A 20,558-nucleotide genomic window follows, 5' to 3' on the forward strand; every position below is an offset into this window, starting at 1 on the left:
CAACTTTAAGTACTTGCTTGCTCCGCCTGGAACACTGTCGGATCGTCAGGAGGCCAAACTCTTCCAAGGAGGCCGTGGTGGCATCCTCCACAGCAACTTTGCTACCATGTTCGCAGGGTGAGACACGAGCCCAGGCAGACAGGGACTGCTATGCCAGGTCAAAACACACGTCCCGCTGGCCCCAACCATCTGGAAGGCAAAACTGTATGTGAGATATTCAAGTGAGAATTCCAGATGAAAAATTTTGTTTTCCAGAGGTTTGGAAAGGCAGAAGTGTCTCTTCTCCATTCTGAAGGCTGGAGATTTGCCCAAACCCTCCTCCGTTTGGTTTGAAATCAATACCTTAGATGGAGGGGAAAAAAAACAGGAGAGATGAAATTCAGGATAAGTAGTGTCATTTGTGGTGCCCTGCTCATCTGATACAAAAATGGGCCATCAAAATTATTCCCTTTCCACTTACAGGCAACATAAGCATTTTGGTTTCTTCAAATTCCATTTCAAGAGCTCGAGCTGTGCCCTGGCCCCAAGCACCAGAAACCTGCAGCTGCGACCGTCTCGGGAGAAAGCTGCTGCCGGGCACAAACCGAGAAGAATCTTAGGCTTATTTTTGTTTCTACCTTCATATGTTATTTATTATCAGTTGCTTCCAGGTATATTTGCAGCCTCCCTAGGGGCCATTGCTGGAGTGACATTAAATGAATTTACTCAGATGCTGCTGTCTGCGATGCACTCTAATTTTAGACTTTGTCTCCCCAGCTTCGGCACGCGGATGCGAAGAAGTGACAAGCTCCTCTCTCCCCCGTGCAGGCTACGTGCAGAGGGCATGAACAGCTCCGGTTAGTGACTGAAGAAGTTGGTTTTTGACAGGAATGAGGGGCAGACAGGGAAAAAAAAAGAAAAGAAAAAAAAAAGAGAAAAACTCTTTCTAGGGTCACAGTTGCCAGCACCGTCAAAAGCAGCAGCAGGGGCAGCGACAGGTAGAACTGCTCCGCCTTGGGCTGGCCCTGCCCTGGGCTTGCAGGTGCTAAATCAGGAAGCCACTTGAGCTGCTCCCCTTGTCTCCCGGGAAAGGGAGCGAGGCTCAGCCTGCTCCTGAGGGAGAGGGCAGCAGTAACGAGCAGAGGGAGCCTGCAAGGCTGAGCAGAGGAGGAGGGGAGAGGCACCGCGCCTCTCGCAGAGGGATGCTGCAGCCCCCTTGCCCTTCACCTCTGCCAGCTCTAAGCATGCCCTCACGTCCCTGGGCACATCCGGACCTAAATCACCCCCGAGGCGCCCAGCAGAGCCTGAAGCAACCAGGCTCCTTGCAGCAGCACTTCCACTAGCGCACGCGTTTGGGTGGGTCGGGGCCAGGCGTCTCGCCGCGATAGCTGTCAGGCAGCAAACAAGCCCATTTCGGAAACACGCAGCTGCTCACGCCCTGCAGATAAGTTCAGGGAAAGCTTTGATCTTCGCCACTGGCACCCAAAACACTTCAGCTGTGCTAATAAGGACCTGGTTTCTTACAGAGACAGCAGCATCTAGTTCAGCTTCATAGCAATTTTTCAGTTAGTGGAGAAGGGGGGGAAAAAAAAAAAAAGCAGGCCCACTAGGGATTTCCTCTAATGGCCTTTTTTCCAGGAAAGTGATCACAGGTTTATCTTCCTGTGGGAGTGAATTTGCCCAATCCCCAGTTGCCTCTTGCTGCAGTCCAGGCTGAGCTGCATCTACAGTAAATATTGCCAAGACAACTGTATATTTGCTCAAAGTCCTTGGGCCAACGGCTAACACCTTGTCTTCAGGACATCGCTGCTGTGTTAAATATCCATCCCTGGTGACAAACAGCCCAGCTGACAGGGATAGTCATAAACACAGGAGCTGGTTTTCAGCAAAGATCCACTACTCCCTTCCAGCACAGTTCCACTCAGTGAAGCTTGGAATAACAACGACTCTCCTGACAGTTTGTCACCATGTAGCTTTTCCCCCCTTTACTTCCAGAAGGCTGCATAGGGCTTGGGAAAGAGCTAATATCATTAGGCATAATTACACCAGGTGCAAATTCCTATTAGCTTTATTGCAAAATAACCAGGTTGGACCCTATGTGAATTACAGCTGGGAAGCTGAGCCCTTTCCCCAGGTTTGTCTGTTCCACTTAATGTGTGTTTCCAAAAACGTTATTCCATTACAGGAAACTAGAGTTAGGAGCCCTTTTGTTTACTGTGTTATACAAATTCAATTTGTCACAGAGCTGGGTGTATAAATTATAAATGAGGGACGTTAGCTAAATAAGGCCCTTGCCAATTCCCTTTGCAGCTAAGATTCAGCAGATAAATCAGAACCCCAAGCAATATATGAAAAAGTAAAATAAAGTCATGATATAAATAGGTAGATAAAAATTCATAATAGCCACCTAGATAGGCATGACAGTCTTGGGTCTTTCTTCCTTGCCCTTGTGCTATGGAAGACAAGAGGAAGCATGAAGGAACCTGAGTTTGCTCCTTTTGCCGATATCTGCTGTTTCCAGCCCGAGCAGCTGCTCAGAAGGCAGCAAAGCAGCCTCCTCTCGCAGTCACACCATTAGCCCCAGCTGCCCTCCAGGGACGCACAGCACAGTCCTTATGGCTCTACCAACCTGGGGCAATAAGAATGCAAACTGGGAAGCAGAAGACACATCCCATCTTGTGCCCATTGAGGAGCAACAGATGCTAATGATTGATTTTCCATCACTGAGAAGATCCTGTTCTGTGGCTTTAAGATGTATGCTGTTGAGCAGGGAGGCAGACCTACACTGCAGGGCAACCTGTGAAAGGTCAGCTGGTGGGAAACCAAGACCTGGGCCTCAAAAACTATCACTCTTTCCCTTGCTCCTCAGGGACAGTTGTGGGCAAGTAAGGAACAGTCACAGTCTGCTCAAGGGACCTTGCTGCAGGCAAGCTGGGGGCACCTTGCATCTCTGCACAGATGGCTCTAGAGTGTGTTGCAACAGAAAGGCAGGGCTAGTTTGTCCTCCAACCTCCTCTCATCCCCTTTCTCTATTAAAAAGGGGATCTGGATGTGTCAGACAGACATCTACTTCCCTTTGTAACTCCTTCCAGCTGTTTATCGCTTCTATTACAAAGTGGTCATGCTCCATGCTCAATTACTGAAGCCTTGTTTTTGAGTCCTAAGTCCAGAACCATCCCTAATACAAATAGGAAAGAGGTGTTCGTACAGATGCTACAGTTAGTATTTAAAATACATTTGACACTGGTCATTTTGATGTTTCTGTCCTCACAAGAAAGTTATGATTTACCTGTGACATTCTATATAATATAGTACTGCAACTTGATGATAGAAGCAGTTTTGTAGCTACCCTGTATTATTCCAGCTACTCATCGCTATTTTAAAACATCATTAAATTGAAACTCTTTTGGAGTAATGGTAGGGAAGAGTAGCTGATTTTCTGCTGAAGTCCCAAAAACTTTTGTGCATTCCAGGAGTTGCTAATCATTCCCTGTTCCAAAAGCATTTGCTGTTGGAGACAAAATCAACCAAAAAGGATGATGAAAAGAAACTACCGAATCATCTTATATGTGCAGACACAATCATTTAGCAATCTTAAAGACCCAAGACTTGGAGGATGATGCTAGTTTCTACAGCACCCTGTTTTTCCCAAGCAAAAATGCTGAGGATAAGCACCTTCATTCATGCATGGAGAGAAATGAAGTGTCAGCATCATTGTGAGTGAGGCATTTAGTCACAGAGAGTAATTGTTGTTGTGCAAATATTTGATTGCAGGAAAGTCAACGTGGATGTGATGAGGAGGTAAGCCATGTTGACAGAGATCCTTCAGCTCAGTGCAATTCTAGGAAGAGAAGAGAAGAACACATGCAGCATAGTTTCCAGGATCAGAAGATTCAGGCTAAAGCTCTCTCTCACTGAAGGCCTCTTGCTCAGAAGAGCATTGCAATAGCAAAGGAGGAGGAAGAGTTTTGCTTCCCCCCACACACACACTTTGATTTCCCAGGGCACCCAGGCTCCAGATGCACTTCAGCTGATGTAGTCTCCTTCATCTGTATCCTTCTGTAGGACTTGGCTGCAATTCTCTGCAGCCTCTGCCTGTGTTGCAGAAGCAAGCTGGCACACTTATTACTTGGTAACACCTTGCAGACCTTCCAGTCACCATTCCTTTCTCCAGGGAAGCTTTGCTGAGTTCTCAATTGCTTGCAATACATTTGGATGGTAAAGCAAAGGCACAGCAGGGAGGGACTACTCAGAGCTTAAGAAATACAAGGAAATAAAGGTAGATCTGTAACACAAGAAGCAGCATAGAATGAATTCCTTATAGCAGGAGGGGGTGGGGAAGAGCTTGGAAGGAGGACTTGGGATCCTGAAGCACTCTGTCATGTGCACTAATGATTCCCAGGCACAGCTTACAACGCAAAGCAGCGGTTGCCTCATGGAGCTGTATATTTTGCCTTTGTATGTTACAATCTTGTTCCAGAATAAAAGTTGAGCTAAAAATTCCAGTGGCAGGATTGTAATCTCTTTTTGCATCAAAAGATTTAGTCTCTTCCTTCCAAAGCTCCCTAACACTAGGGGAACATAGACAGAAAAGAGCTATGTTCAGTTTAGCTTATGGTAACAGATGAATAGAAATTGCAGAAGCATTTACCTGTCTCTGATGACTGCTGTTATCACACGAGAGCTTCATCTTTCATGTGTCAGTGCTCTGCTGACCTAGAAATTTATGAAGCTGGAGGTACCCAGCTCTTGAAGAACTGTTCCTTGTATGAATAAAGTCTCTTGCTTCACATGGCTTTGCCTTCCTCTTCACCTCAGATCTTTAGTCACAAGTGACCTGAATTTGAGTCATTTATGTTCCCATCCCCCAAAATCAAATCATCAGCACTCTTAATACAAACAAGGAAGAAGGGGGGGAGAGAGAATCACTTGGGTATAATTGGGAGGTGGGTTAGCTACTGCAGTCTACAGTAGGAGCAGTTAACAGCACAAGGATAAGGCTCTCTGCTATCCTCAGCTTTTCCAAGAATGGGGGAAGGCACTGCACACCACGTTGTGCTCATTGGCTCCACCACCATTCTGCAGAAGTCAGAATTACTACGGGGAAAGCTTAGGGTTCCTGTTTTAACTCTGCTCCTAGTTATTTTTAATCACAGAAAGGAACAAAACTTGCCTTCAGTACTGGAGCAGTAAGAGGAGGCAAGGAGAAGGACTTGTTACAGAAGACACATCAAACTATTCAGCTTCTGCGATATGACCGGGGGAAGGAGAAACTTTCTTTGCCTGACTGTGATTGAAAGCTGTATGTCATTCTGCAGAGAAAGCAATCAGGTACTTTAAGTGTCAGTTAGGAGAATTTCATCTTTCCTAGAAGGAAAGTAGCCCTGCAAGTGCTTCTAACTTCACACTCACCTATCCTTACTTAGTAAAATAGCACATTCACTAGGAATGCATGACACCTGATCCTGCCCCTAAAGCAGGGCCCCAGTTTGTAACTGGGATGAGAAGAGATCAGGGTAATAAGTTTCTTTCACTCCTCTCCCCTTCCTGTACAGGGGTCTGCATGGCTGAAGAGCCGTTACAGCAACTTCAGAGTACAGATGTTGAGGGAGGTGGGATGCACAAAGCCCACTAAGGAAGGAAGGACCACGGGCTAGCCAGAGCGCTGCACTGAGCAGTGCTGCTCCCAATGGGGCCACGAGCCATTTGGGGAGATCCCGGCATGCCACGCAGACTGCTTCTCCCCAGCGCCCAGGGTTTGCTCCTGGGGGCTCCCCGCACACTGCGCCCAGCACAGCTTGGGGGCAGTCACCCACGTTTTCCTCCAGCTTAGCGACAGCATCTCCCGCTGCACAACTTACCCACCACCTGAACAAGAAGCCCCCACAGACAAGCAGTCACTGGACTCCAACATAGAACCTCTGCTTCTTCTTTCTATAATGCCTACTACAACTGTTACAGCAACTCCTAGACCCCTCTTTCTGAGCTGTTAGAGGAGTTTTATGTGTGTCCGTAAAGAGAGAAGATTAAGGAGGGGGGGGGGGAAGGGAAGGGAGGCAGAGGATGTACCTTGATTTGATAACATACAGATAAAAATCAGAAGACTCACGAGGCTGTGAAAGCTCCAAGGATTAAGGAAGGGCTTTGCATAGAACCAGCATCAGAGGGGAGGAAAAAAAAAAAAAAAAAAGAGAGAGAGAGAGAGATTTGAAGCAACAGTGAGGTCATGCAGAGGGAAACATTAAGAGGTATAAGCTTGAGACAGCTTGCTGGGAAAATTAGCACAAGGCAGATGCCCAGCAGGACAAGGAGAGGGATAGACGAGCCACATCTGCATGCCAATTGCAACAAACAGAGAGCAATGGACCAAAATAATGAAGCTGGAGCTACTAAGATGAAAATTTGGTCTCTGCAGAGCACAGGTTGGTCCTGTAGACCTTAGTCCTGTGGTTACCCAACATGAAAGTCACCCCCAACTTAAAGCTACACAGACAAGTGACACCAGTCATAGGATCTGTATCGTACAAGACTGAAAAAATAAGTTATTAATGGATTTGTTTTGGTCTTAAGGTCTACCAGTACATGACCAGCTTTTCTACCTCATGCACTAGAGAACAGAGGAAGCAAAATACACCATTTGCAGGCCAGACAGTTGGGTCATCTAAACAAACTCTGTCAGGACTTTCCCAGCTAACAGCATAAATCAATTTCTCTGAAAATTTTGTTTGTTTCATTTTACATCAAAAAAAGACATTACCCCATTGCCAGCAGCAGAAAGCAGCATGAAGATCCATAAGTGTGCAGCACAACACAGTTCATTTACAGCTCCTTCCCCTCCTCCCTTGTTTTAAAGCAGTTTCTTGAGAAGTCTTGAAGCCAGGCCTGTGTTTAAGTAGCTTACTGAATCGAGGCCCTAATCACCTCAGGTTTTTTGGGTTTTCACAAGATGAGTGATGTAAACTCCACCTTGCTTGGGCGATACCAGAATCAGCTCATTAAATGAATAGTTACCAAGTGCCACCTATCTCCCTGCCAATCAGGGACGTGCTTCAGAGAGCAAACTCCTCCAGACAAGCAGGTGGAGCAGCTCTCATCCCACAGAGCAGAATACTTCTCCACTTAATAGGCTAGACATGCCAGCTGCCTAACGGGCAGCTCAGCTGAGCATGGGGACTCGTGAAGTGACGGGCTGCAACGAGATTAGCAAGGGCAGGTCTCCTGCCCACAGATGCAGCACAGCTCTGGCAGGTCTACAGGTTTTATTAATCAATGTAATTAATTTAAATGTGATTACCTTTTACCCTTCTCGATGCACTTGGCGTTAAATGCCCTTCAGCTGGCACTGTTTTAACAGATTAATGTACTGAAACACTGGTTTTCCAGAGAGTGCAAGGTGTAGGCAAAGTTCCCTGCACTATTTGCTTGCAGTAGTGATGGAGTTTGTGTCTCCTTAAAGACGGTTGCACTTTCCAACCAAAGTCCTCAGGCGCAAGTACTGTATTTTGCTAAGTGCTTATACTTCATAAAGCAAAAAGAGCCTGGGCAGTTTCCCCCCTGTTGCTGCTGTATCACAATCGTGCTTTTTAGGGAACAGAGTAGCTTTGTATCCTAGATCACCGTGCAAACTGAGAGGGAATGTAGAGACATCTAGCATTTCTGTAATGCTTTTGATCCAGAGGTCTTCAACAGTCATGGGGGAAGGTTGCTGCTATCCTATATTTTACTGTCTTCAATAGTAATAGGGATGTACTGGTGCATGGTTTACAGATGCCCAGTGCAGCACTCTTGTAGCTCTGGCCTTGTTGGTTATGAGACAATGGTGTTCGAAGGTCCGGAGCCACCGGCGTCGCCTCCACTACACATCTTCTCCGTCCGGCCTGCAGGGAGCTGCAGCTATATACCTGGCCATGTGTGTCTGCAATTTATAAAATAAGTGTGCAGATTATATTTATTATTCAAGAGCTGCAGAGAGCAGTGGCCAGATGGTCAGGAAGCTGCGTGTGTGCCCCTTCCAGAGGGGCCCTGCACGGAGTGGTATTTCATAAAGAATTAGAAGTCCCCGTGGCGACATGAAGTGTGTCGCATTTAATTCTGGGTGTAGCTACTGACCTGGCTTGAACTCCACTAGGGAGCATAAAACAAATTAAGTGCAGCGCAGAACTTGGAGGTCGGGGCCCGCTGAATCACAGAGCGTCTCAGACAGCAGACAGGCCTGCTCCGAGCTGGGTGTTATTTGTTTTGGAGAGCGCCGGTGGAGACCGCGATAAGGCTGGGACTGGAGTCGGGCAAGGCATCTAGGAACTGGAGCAAAGCGTGATGAGAAGATGGTGGAGCTTCGTTGGCCACCATCTGTACTCGCTGTCTCCTCTGCTTGCCTCTGCTCACAGAGCCAGAGGGACGGACTCCAGTGCAGCATCCCAGCTTAGTCCACATCACTGTGGCCACAAAAGAAAAGAGAGAAGAAAGAGACTCCTTCACTCCTGCTTCAAAGCTGCCTCTGGCCTGACATCTGCAAAACACTGCAACAGCTTGTCTTCCTTTGGCTCTTTGGAGTAACAGCTTACTAGGGTCCAATATCCTTACAGATTCAGTTGACTTCAACGCACCCTTCTGCCAATAACTTTTGCGGTCTCTGCCATATCAACACTCCTACATAAACAAGCAAGAAGCCTGCAAGGCAATCTTTACAGAAATATCTTTGGATATACCTATAATGGCTGTAGTTTGTTCTAATTTAGCTCTCTTTATGGAGCTAGGAACAGCGTGTCTTTTCCCGGTACGTTTATGCAGCTCTTCATACCATGCACTCCCAGGTCTGATTTGGAGATGTAAGGTCCTATTGCACAGCAAATAAGTAAATTAGCAAATAAAATGCATTGCTCAACTTTGGTGTCTTTCTTTCTTTTCCTACTCAGGAAATTCTGAGGATTGTAATTTTGGTCTGTTATCAAACTCTCTATAAATAATACGAACTGTTTTAGTCTAGATGGAAAACACCATTTGAAGGAAAAATCGTATTAAATGTCTTCAAATGCTTTTTCATTTCCCTGAGCTAAAATAGAATAAAGTATGGTGATACTCTGGATAGAATGGAGTTATTTTCATCCAGAAACTGACATCGAATGACCTTAACAATGTAGTTCCAGATACCTAATTAAAAGTAAAATTAAAAACAAGGAACATGCAGATCTAATTACATTTTTAAATAGAAAGACATTGAGAGGAAGGGAGAGAATAAATGATTTACATTTTTTTCTGGCAATGACTGTGCAGTTAAAGCAGAGATATACCCCCGAGGATTCCTGAGTCACTTAATATTCTGCTTTTTCTTGGACTCGTTTCTATTATGTTTCCTCTGTAGAGGGCTATATGTGCGAGAGGGAAGAGGAGAGCAGATCTTGGACAAAAAGATCAAGAAAGAGAAAATTAAATGATCTGTGTAATTCCCAGATGACTTCCTAAAAGAAAGAAACCACATTATCTTCAGAAAGCCAGGGTAGACATTGCCTCTATGTCCTCACTCAGCCCCATCTGAATGGCTGCAAAGATGAAATGCACTTGCTTATCTCTCCTCTTTAGGGAGAGGACACTGCGTTTCCAGCGCAGGCATGTGCTGGAGTGTGGGTTTTTGACAAGGCAGGCATAGGAACTAGGGGTATCCTGACAGTTACCAAAGCATGTGATAAGAGGGGAGTAATACTGGACAGAGATTTGGTTAAAACAAGCAGTATTCTCCTTAGAGTCTGAACCTGGCTGAACTGGCACAACGCATCGTCTGCTCCTGCTGGTGCTCTCTGAACCACACGAGACAGGGAAAGACTCCAAAAGCAAAAAGGTTTAAGTTAGGCACAAAAGCAGGCAGACTGGGAATCTTACTCCAGCTGTTTTAGGTTCCAAGGAGAGATGAATGCAGTCAAGTCCAGATCCTTGGCACTAGGTCAAGTCCAGCAAGGTGTTTTCTCTGTCCTATTCAAAACCACAGTAAGCGAATCTGTGATCTCCAGCAATGCACAATGCGAAGAAGCATTTCAGATCAGGCTGGACCCCAAAACGAAGAGGTTTGTCTGAAAAGAGAGAATGAAAGGAAGTCAGAGCCCTAGTGAATTCATCAGAGAAGTCCTCACTCAGCACTTCTGGAGTTACCCAATCCAGTAAACAACCTTCCGCTTACAATTTGGTTTGGCTCGTTTCTTTATGGCGCTTAATTGTTGCCAAGGAATGTCTGACTGATGACTATCACCAGGAGAGAGATGTGTTTTATCCTGCGAGCAGGCGGAAGCTGCCTCGCTGCAGGGAGCCACGTTACTCCGGGCAGGATCTGTAGTACTGCATTTGTTTTACCCGGTGCTTAGGGTTCCCAGGCAGGGATTTCTCCCTGGGTGGAGACCACCAAGCAGGCCCAAACAGAGCTGGAAAAGAGCCTTTCTGCTGCAGCCATTACAGTGAACGCTTCAAGTGAGGCCCGGCCAGCCGCGCTGGGTCTGCGGGGACGCGCTCCAAAGGCAGCGCTGCTGCCGCGGCCGCCTCTTTACTCCAGGTTCATCTCTATCGAGAGCACCGCTTCCCGCGCAAAGCCAGGCAGCCTGACACAGAGGACGCTACTTAATTTACTACACCTAATTTAGGAGGCTTAATATAGTCACTGGAGAGAGATACTCGGAATTGCCCTTGGCAACTGCTGGGCTGCAGCGTGGGTGCTGTAATCGCCTCCCTCCGGCCGCCCCAGCCCCCGGCTCGGGCGCTGCCTCTGCCCTTAGCTCCGCGGGCACTGACAGCATCCGCGGGCAAGCGCAGAAGGGCGCGCGGGGACACGAGGGCGCCAGGCACGCGGGGAGGCTTTGGGAACTGAGACGCCCATTTCCCTTCCTCCAGGCAAGGACAGAGCCGAGACGCAGTTCCAGAGAGGGAAAAGGGGCAGAGGGCTGCCGGGCAGAGCAGAGCAGAGCGGTGGGAGCAGCAAGGCTCGCCGCATCTCGGTAGCCCTAGTCATCACATGCAATAAATAAACGCTATCTGGAATCCTCCCCTGCCCGCGTGAAGGCTTCCTACTGCTCTGTGCACGCGTGCCTGTGCAGCAACAGGCAAAAGGCACAGCCGAATCTCGAAAGAGCTGAGTGCGCAGATGACTGCGTGCGAGGCGCTGAGCAGCAGCACCGGGCTGGCGGTGGCTGTTCGTCAGCGGCAGCAGGTTGGCAGACAGCAGATAAATCTCAGCGGTGCATGTGTCTGCGAATAATGAACACCGCCTTTATGTACTGCCTCTGCTGTGTAATCATCTATTAGCACTAATTGCTACAGCCCGGAGCCGAAGTGGCCTTTTGCATTAAATAATATGATAATAAATAATATAGATAAAAGATTTGCTAAAAGGTCAGCTGTACGGAAAAGCTCCTCCTTGGCTTAAAACTGCGCTCTCCCCAGGGTGGAGTCCTCTGCTGCCGCTTCGCTGCAAACAGGCGTTTGCAGGAGACAGGGGAGTCTCCCCGCGGGCCGCGGGGACGGGGACGGCCGCCCCACGGGTAGTACAGACCGACGCTTCAGCCTCTCCTCTTGTCCTTGCTCCGATGTCAGTGGCGTCTGACCGGGATTCAGGGAATGCCACGCATTGAAGTCCCTCCTCGGCTGTACCGTGACGTCTAGTTCCTCAGTAGCCGTGGCACCGGGCTGGCTGGTCTCCCTAAAGCCAAGCAGCATAACAGAGATTAAGGATGGGAATTATTCACAGATAGCTCTTAAATATACCTCGCACTACAGGACATCATGCGTTAAATAGGTCTCATTCTGAGTTGTTTTATGAGGCTCGGATGAGGAAGGCGGACCTTATCCAGCATGTTTATCACTCGGTGCTTGAGCATGAGAATGCCGCTGAAGCGTACCCGGCTGCTAAGTGTGCCAGGGCATGGCAGCTCCGGAGGCTCACGCTGTATTTTAGGAGCCACATCTGAGCAGGACTTGTTTGAAGGAGGTTCGGACACCATCTGCAAAACAACCGCCAGTGCCTCTTGTTGGCCCAGCAACCAGGATGCTTGCCGGCCACCCATCGCCACTGGTTTTGAACACGCGGCAGGGATGTGACCTTCGGATAGCAGCTCCTCCAGCTGTTTATTTTCCATCTCAACCTCTGCAGACCCCACAGATGACTGCAAGGGAGATGGTTATAATATAAGGGGCCAGCTTAGATCCTGCTCAGCATTAAAAAATAAACAAAAGAAGGAATTCAAACTGCGATGCAGGTGGCCAGAGATGTTCCTGTGTGGAGAAGGAAGGCATCTCTGTAGGTGCTGCTCACAGCACCGATTTGAACTGTGGCTGAGACATGACATCCCAAGAATATCAAGGTCAGATCAAAATTAAAATGGAAACAATTCAGACTGTGAAATTTCAATTAAGTCCAGGTCCGCAATAGGGAGGAATGCAGTGTTTTGAACAAAAAAAAACCCATATTCAATTAAATAAAAAATGGGAAAGGTGATCCTTTTACTATAGAGTGTGACTTCTTTTAATTTAGTGACCAAGAGGTTTTAAAACAGCAAGACTTCATCATGTTTTAAAACTGGAGGTTACAAAATTACACGCCCCTTCCCCCACCACGGACCTGTGTGCGTGTGCAGTGAAATGGTGTCTGCATCTCTGGATCTGTGTCCTTCACTTGGCTGAAAGGTCAAGACAGAGAGGCATGGCTTACGCAGAGGATTATCTTGCTCCCCTCCAGTGAAAAGCTCTGGAAGTAGAGATCCGGGAAGCTGCGAAGAGAGCAACTTTTGCAATCGAGGCATTGCAAAGCTGGCACAAAACACACATTGCTCACACTGCCCTTGGACTCAGCCCCGAAACGGAAAGCAGCACAGATTCTAATTTAAGATGTTCACGAATGCTAGTAGAAGAAAGAAAAGGGAAAACCCTGTGCAGATTTGCCTGGGGTTTTGGAATCATCCCGATCCCTCCAGCAAAGACATCCCTGCAGGCACTGCCGTCGCAGAGGCAGCTACCATTCACTGCAAGGGATCTCGTAGCTCTGCCAGCCCTCATGATTAAACCATGAGGCACCTGATTTACGCCTTTCATTTGACTTTTTCACGATCTCCACGCTTTGTATGCAGATTGGCAAGTTTCAGCCTGCCCTTCACCTCCTCGCCGAAGTAACGGGCCCGTTGCGTGACTCTGCGGCAGGTGGAACAGCCGCCGGCTCCCCACGCGCGCTCCCTCGGCCAGCAGGATCGGATGCGGTCTGCCGGCGTCATTTTCCCTGGGACACACTGGCTAGACAGGACAACTGCTATCATTTTATTCTCCTCTCATAACCTTCAGGAGCGCAGGGCAGAATTATTTTGCTCTATTTATGTGGACTCCAGCAAAATATGGTTAAAAAAAGCCATGAAATTGCTCCTGGGCAGAGGCTTTTCCTAACCCAGAGGTGTGAGGTTGCAGCTTGGGCTGCAGTGTCTTCCCTGCCTCCTGCTGTCATGCTCACTCACAAAGATTTGTGTTGTCAGAGATTTTTTCCCCTAAGTGCAAGAGTTTATGCAAGGTGCCTTTGACACTAACTTCCCAGAGCAGCCTGAAGAACAGTGACAGCAAGGCTGTATCCAAGGTGCTTTTGCTCTCTGGGTGCACTTAAATCATTTAACTGCCCAGGCTTTGCTAACTCAGCCGGTTTGACTGACATGGTTTGGGAATCACCCACACTACAACTCTATTGGCAGAGGAACAGGAGGGAAGAAGAGCAACAAGCCAACGCTTTGGAAACATATTTAACCACCACAAACTGTGTTTGCAAAGCACCTGGTAACCTGTGTCCCGAACCACAGGCACGTAAAGTGTGAACATGCCCTTCCAGACTGCGCTAGGAAAGCTGCGCTGCAACACAGCCCATGTGCAGACCACAGCCAGGACTGACGGATTATGAGTCAGAAAAGATGCTGATTCAGCGACCGAGCTATAAGGCGCAGCTACGACTGTAACAATTAAGAACTACCCTGATAGAGATGACAAAAGTCCTAGAGATATAAAAAGCACTCCGTTCTCCTTTGCTCTTGGCTGCTGTGTTTAAGAGCTCCTCCTCTGCTTGTTGTGATCCTGATGTGTCAGTGGAGATTAGCATAAGGCTCCTGGAGCTGTGCTTGTGTCTTCTCCTTCCCCATTAAGCACTTGACGGGAAGGGAATGCCATTTACCAGGCTGATCTTTTTTTCTTTCTTTTTGTCTGCGTGCACATTTTCAGAAAAGTTTAGAAACCGTAAACTGACCCAGAGCAAGGCGGTATACACTAGGACTGAGTGGGTCTCTTGTCCCCTGGGTCACCCAGGCCGTCCCCTGACAGAGGAAACTAAACGGCTCTGAAAGGGCTTTTCTTTGCGCCCCTGGGAAAGGCCAGCGCCTCGCTGCCCCGTGCTAATTCCTCTCCACATTGTTTTCCCAACTGCCTGGAGCCGCTGGAGAGCTCAGCCTCAGCGTCCTCCCATGGACACTCGTGCTGGCGTCCCGGGAGCAGCAAGGGAGCTGGTGCTGGCTGCACGGTCCTGCGGCTTCTGGTCGCTTTTCTCTGTGTTGTGATAGCAAAGTGAGACGCCAGGCAGAGACCAGGCCAGCGGATCAGGCACTTCGCTGAAATAAGCCCTACCTCTCCTCGAAGACTTTATGCCCCAAACCTTCGTTGCCGGAGGAAGCCTGATGGCTGCAGGGAGGAGAAGGCAACCACGCAGCCGTGGCGCCCGGCGCAGCCGCGAGGCTGCAGCCGCCTCGCTCCGTACAGGTGTTACTGCCACAGCCAGCTGCAGAGCAGCGGGAAGATCTCCGGTCAAGGCTTTTGCATCTCCTCCTCCTCCTCTCTTCCCTTCCCTTTCCCTTCCCCCGGTGGCCCCGGGGCTAATACAGGCTGAACCAAGAGCGGTCAAGAGCAGATTAGTGGTGATGGCTAGGAACAGACTAAACCGCAGAGAACCTGAGAAAAGGAATGAGAAAACTGCGTAAAGGGCAGTGGGAGAGAGAAGCCGACCACGGAGGGTGCTTGGCGCGGCCCTGTGACTCGATCCGGTGCGACAAGTTACAGGCTGCAGTAATACAAATATTTGAATAAAGCCCTGTCATGAGGGGTGACAAACTGTTCCGTTCCACGTCAAAGTGTGAGCAAAGGTCCCTGTGTGATGGACACTGATTCTTTTTGCAGAGAAACAAAGTGTTCTGAATAAAAATTTGGGGCCACATAACAAAGTAAGCTGGTCCTGTTGTTTTCCCTTGACTCTAGACAGGGCCAAGGGCAGAACAGAGCAGGAAGCGAAGGAGGCTCAGAAATACCAGCCTGAATAGTCGGGGTGCAGAAGTGAGCCAGGCATGGCCAGAGGCTGGCTGCGGTGGAGCACACCTCAGGCTGGAGATCAGCACCCCCGCAGCGCCAAACAGTGATGGAGTCATCCAGGAACCGACCAGCTGGAAAGTCCTACGCGACAGAGTTTTCTCCCAGAGGATTGATTTAGAAAAGCCTGTTATTTCCTGCTGTCAGAGATTCTTCACGGTGTTTTATGCCTGAAGTGTCCTTGTGACTTGTTTGAATATATTATTGATGGATAAAGTTGTTACAGACATAATTTCTCTGCTTGTCAGGAAAATGTTTTGATTGGTTTTGGTGCGCACGTCTGATCAAACCAGCCAACAAGCATGACTGAAGGTGCTGTGGGTTGGAACAGCTAAAGCACTGGAGAAAGGCAGGGAGAGAGAACCTGGAGATCTGGTAAGAAGACAGACGAGGAAAGACCAGAGATGGTAAGATCCTCTACATTCAGTATACATCTGCAGCGTCATCTGTTCATTTATCAAGGAAAAATGTATGCAGTGCTGTAAAAAATACAAAAATCTGCTCCAGGGAATTCAATCTGATTCACAGAGACAGGTAAATGGTAACAGAAGAATCACGAAAGTCTAGAGCTGTGCTTTAAGCCTAATTTCCAATGGAAAAGGTACTTACGGGATTTTACTGTAGGCTGTGCATGTATACTTATTACAGCTCCTAGATTATTAAAATGAGTGAGAAATGAGGCTTTCTTTTCCCTGCTCTTCCACCTCCTGCGTGAAAGGAGTCCAAAGAGGATTAGATTTCTTCTGTCTGACCTCTGTGTGAAAGGGGAGAGCTAAGGGCTAATGAAGGAAAAGGCACTCGCAGAGATGTCTTTCACATGTGCCTCTCAACTCAAACCTGGAGCATAATACACCGTGAAGACCACACAGAAAACACACATATAGACAACGTGTAATGCCCATTGCACTTAAAAAAGAAAAAAAGTATGGCCATATGACCATAGTCCTTCCCTTCCTTCTCCTGACTCAACAGTGAGCACAAAGTGGTAATAAAGCTGCACTTCTTCAGAGGTGAGCACCAACACACAGATACCCTTTAGTGTCCTGATATTCTGACACAAAACATGCCTCATAGGAGACAAATCTGCTGCTCTTTTCAGTCTTGGAGAGCAGACATATAGGAGCCTGTCCGTTCCATCCACAAGCATCCACAGCTGTGTGCAGTTTATGGTGCAAAAACTATTGCAGTCGGATGCCAGTCACTTCACCGGGTTTTATGCACTTCCATCCGAACCACTTAGCTGCCCTGTTTTGTTTCTGCTTGTACTGAGCAGCCGAGGAGCACCGGTGCCTGTTCCTTACCACGGCCAGAGTCCCTAAACAGGAGCAGGTTGCTTTGCCTATCAGCTCATCCATCAGTGCCAGAGCACAACCCCTGCTGATCTCAGCTGCTCCCACAAAAGTCAAGCTCGGAAGTGATTCATGGAATTGCAGCTTCACATGTGGCATGTGCTTTTGTCCGCACATCAGCACTTGGTGATCAGGGCAAGTGAACCGTGCGTTCTGGAAAACTTCATTTCCGGGCTATTTTTTTTTTCTTAACTTGTAGGCTTCTCTGGAGAGGAGATCAAGAATGCCTTTGCTCATATTACGCCCCAAGAAGTTTTAATTGGATCTAGACATTACCTTCTGGAATGTAGCTGTAGTGTGATCAGCATTTGACTAAGACAGTGCCAACAACTTTCATTCCTCTGTCACTCCCAGCCTTGAGGAATGCAAAAGATTCCCAGGTGCCCTTCTTCAGGAAAGGGTTGCAGAGCATGGCAGTCCAGGACTTGCTGAGGCTCTGGATCAGTAGCTGCACTGGTGGGGTGTCTTTCTGGAAGATCCAACTCTGTATCTCCCTGGCTGTCCAGGGGTGGTCTCTTCACTGCCTTGGTCTGGGTCTCCCTCTTTTTCATCTTTCCCTCTTAACCTCAGTGAAATGATCTACTCTGCCAAGGCTGTTTTTCAGAAATATTCAGAAAACGCTTGTAACAATGAAGTGGCAGCTTTGAGGGTGGCTCAAATGATGTAATGAGAAAGAGAAAAGTAATATTGTGTCAAATGAACCACTTCTGTGCATTTTCGGGCTTTCCCTTCTTGTTCGTCACATTCAGTGCAATCCTCCAGAACAAGTACCACAAACCAAGTAGGAATGTAAGAGCTATAGCACAGGTTCTAGTCAGCTTTATGTGAAAACAAAAGGGTTAAAATCCGGGTTTGCTCTTTACAGGATGGTGCTTCACAGACAGCACCTCTGCTGTCAGACTCCCAGTTTTATAGGCTCTGGTTTATAGATATTTATCACATTTATATATATAGCTTTTCCTCCAAATTTAAAGACGAGGGTATTTTTCACAGCAGCCAGACTCCCATTTCTTATATTTTTTCAGGAGTCATAAGGAAGGGAAACCTCTAAATCACTAAGAAGCTCTGACAACGCAGACCCTACTGCGCAAAATTGCTTTTATAAAGCACTTACTTTTTATGGTCTAATTTAAGGCGACATTGAATGTTCTCAAGAATACTTTCCAGTTCCTCCAAGTGTTCTGCCCCTGTTAAAATGTCTGAAAGTCCTTTCCTGCATTAATTCCAAGCCAAATGTACTGTATGCCTCTTGGAACCTTACCAAATGGCCAAACTTTAAGTCATCGTTTCTAGGATAAATTACCTCTCCATCAGGGTGGGTATTAAATGAACTCTGTAGGGACACAGGGACCAGGACTGTTTTTATTTCACATACATTAATGCTGTACTTACTGTTTGACCTGTAACTGCTACATGAAGAGCTGTTGTGGTGGGGAATGATGGGGAACTAAATGCTTTTAAGATCCAAAATCCAGCCAACAAACCACAATAGACAAAGTGTCACTAGCTGGTGGTGTTTTCAGCAGCATGTTTACAGGGAAGACACTTTTAAGAACAGATTTTGAAGCCACTCAATTTTGAGACAAGCCAGTTTGTTGGAGGGAGTGCAGATCCCAAGGGCCCAGAAATTCAAGTCCTCCTTTATGCTTGGGTTCTCTTCTGAAAGGTGTTGATGTTACCAGTAGCCACGGTGGCTTCAGAGCAGCTGCTGGAGAGCCAACTCTGGCGGAAATGAGGCCAAAATATGCACCAGACACAGTACGATAGGTAGTCAAAGGGTCACCTCCAAAGCCCCTTAGTGGCCCTAAAGTGGGTTTACAGGGACTTGAGACCCAGCACACAGCCTTCCTGATGGGAGGGCTTTGGAGCAGGTTCCCCCTCCTCCTGCGCCCGTGACACACGCTGGCAGTCTCAGCTGGGGTTCGTATCACCCTCTTGTTTGCAAAAGCAGCATTTCTCGCCCACGAGCCTGGCAGAGCTCTCTGCGCTACCCATGAGGTACGGAAGCAACTGACAGCCTTTAAAGAGCAGATTGCTCCAGACTTTCCTCTAGCAACCCTTCCACGCAGCACTGCTTTTGCACTATTATTCTGCAATAGTTCAAGTACATTAAATCCTCCTTTTTCTTTCTCAGAGAATTTCCCTTCCTCTGATTTATTTCTATGGCAATCTATTTAGCAAGGGAGACGGATGGGGGATTGGGGAGCTGACAGCGCTATTTACCCACTGGCCAAAGCGCCGCCTCCTTGGTATCTCTCCAGCAACACACGGGCTCCTGCGTGGGGAGCTGCCCCTGCAGGCCAGCAGCTCAGAAAGCCCGAGTCTGCTCGGGGCAAGGAGCCTTCCCGGCATATCAGGGGATTCTTTTCTTCTGAGTGATTTTTTTTTCTGTGGGTTTTTTCCCCCATGGTAATAATGTACTGAATAGGAATCTCTGCCTCCCTCACCGCTACCACCACACACACAGCTGCTACTTAGCAGAAGAATAAAAGCTTCCAACCAAATAAAAAGTCTCTAGGCTGTCATCACTTCTAAGTTGAGATTTGTGGACAGTTTCAAACAAGGGCTTATGGCTAGGGTGCAAGGATACTTCTTAGTCTGAACTATTCTTGCTTTTAGGATGCTAAAGAAAGGGGGAATTTATATTTGGGAGGTAAAAGGTCTCCTGCGGTGCTTCAAAGCAGTTCCTTTTACAGCACCCATTCCTGGTTTGCTCCAGCTATCCTAGAAGGAGCTTTAATGGGAACACTGAATACCAGGATTTGTTAGGGGGGAGGGAGGGAAAGAGGGATGAACCGTGTTGTTACTCTGTGCCTAACTGTGAAACTGGAAAAGAGCTACTCATCTCATTCATAAAGTGCTTTGAGATCTAGGACATAAATCAGACATGTGGCCAGTGACTACATCAGTCTTCACTTGAATTTGCAAAAAGAAGAAAAGCTGCATCTGGGGGAAAGTTAAACTGAGAGGTTGTGTGCAGCAGGAAAACACATTGGCTGAGAAAGCAACCTCTCAAATTCTTTTGTAAAAAATTCCCACAAGTCCCCCGGAACACAAGAAACAACACGGAGCAGAGCTGATAAATAAATCTACTTGACATCTTCAGTGTTAGGCACGGCCGTATGCCATAGACCTCCACGGAGCCAGAGAAAGCAGGTGTTGTCCTGGGGAGAGAGCGGAGCCAGCAGCACGGCCTGACCTGCCCAGCAGCAGCTTACAAGGACAGAGCCGCAGGCACACCTGCAGATAGCAAACATTTCCGTACCAGCCGGATGGCAAAGCGGAGCTGGCGAATAATGAAAGCAGCAGCAGGTTTTAATGGTGCCTCTAATCAGCAGGAGTCTCTGTACCTGGGACGAGCCTCAGCAGACTGGGCAAGCCGGGCTACCAGGGGCCTTCTTGCAGCCCCCGGTGTGGTAGCAAGTGCAGGCAGTCCAAAAGCCCCCAAGACCTGCACCCCGCTAAGGCGCAGCTCGGGCGACTCAGCGGCAGGTCCTGCGCTCACAGACCAGAGGGAGGGCTAAAAGGCCGCACGTACCACCAACGCTGCTCCTCCTTCTGCTCGCCCACTACGGAGACACACCACGGCACAAGGGCACTCCTAACGGATATAAAAGACTGCCCAGAAATGAGTCTGTCACCTCCTATCAACCCAGGAGACACAGGCTGCACTTGAGAGCCTGCCTGCCTTGTGCTCCGTGCCGCGCACTGGAGATCCTGGCAGGCTGCTCGGACGCACGCCTCTCGCTTTGGTGCGAAACCGAGCGCGCCAGGTCAGCACGTAGAGGCTCTGCAGAAGCGGGAAACCACCTTCCCCGTCCGCCAGGCCTTGCACTGAGTTTTGTTAAGCTATTTTCCAGCATCCGGAGGGCGGCTGTT

At 48.1% G+C, this 20,558-nt stretch overlaps 1 long non-coding RNA gene across 3 annotated transcripts in view; it reads right to left on the minus strand.

Annotated features, from left to right (window-relative positions):
- LOC134150540 (uncharacterized) overlaps positions 1-20,558 on the minus strand; it is a 113,787-nt gene that overhangs the window by 9,235 nt on the left and 83,994 nt on the right. For 2 of the 3 annotated variants that reach the window (XR_009960670.1, XR_009960668.1), the window contains 5 exons: positions 12,575-12,722; positions 11,510-11,656; positions 9,856-10,043; positions 3,655-3,820; positions 14-189 (listed from right to left, as the gene is read on the minus strand). This is a non-coding gene — a long non-coding RNA (uncharacterized LOC134150540). The remainder of the gene's footprint in view (positions 1-13; positions 190-3,654; positions 3,821-9,855; positions 10,044-11,509; positions 11,657-12,574; positions 12,723-20,558) is intronic. The other variant, XR_009960669.1, reaches the window with a different exon arrangement.

This window comes from Rhea pennata, chromosome 24 (genome assembly GCF_028389875.1).
Source record: "Rhea pennata isolate bPtePen1 chromosome 24, bPtePen1.pri, whole genome shotgun sequence".
NCBI classification, from domain to species: Eukaryota; Metazoa; Chordata; class Aves; order Rheiformes; family Rheidae; genus Rhea; species Rhea pennata.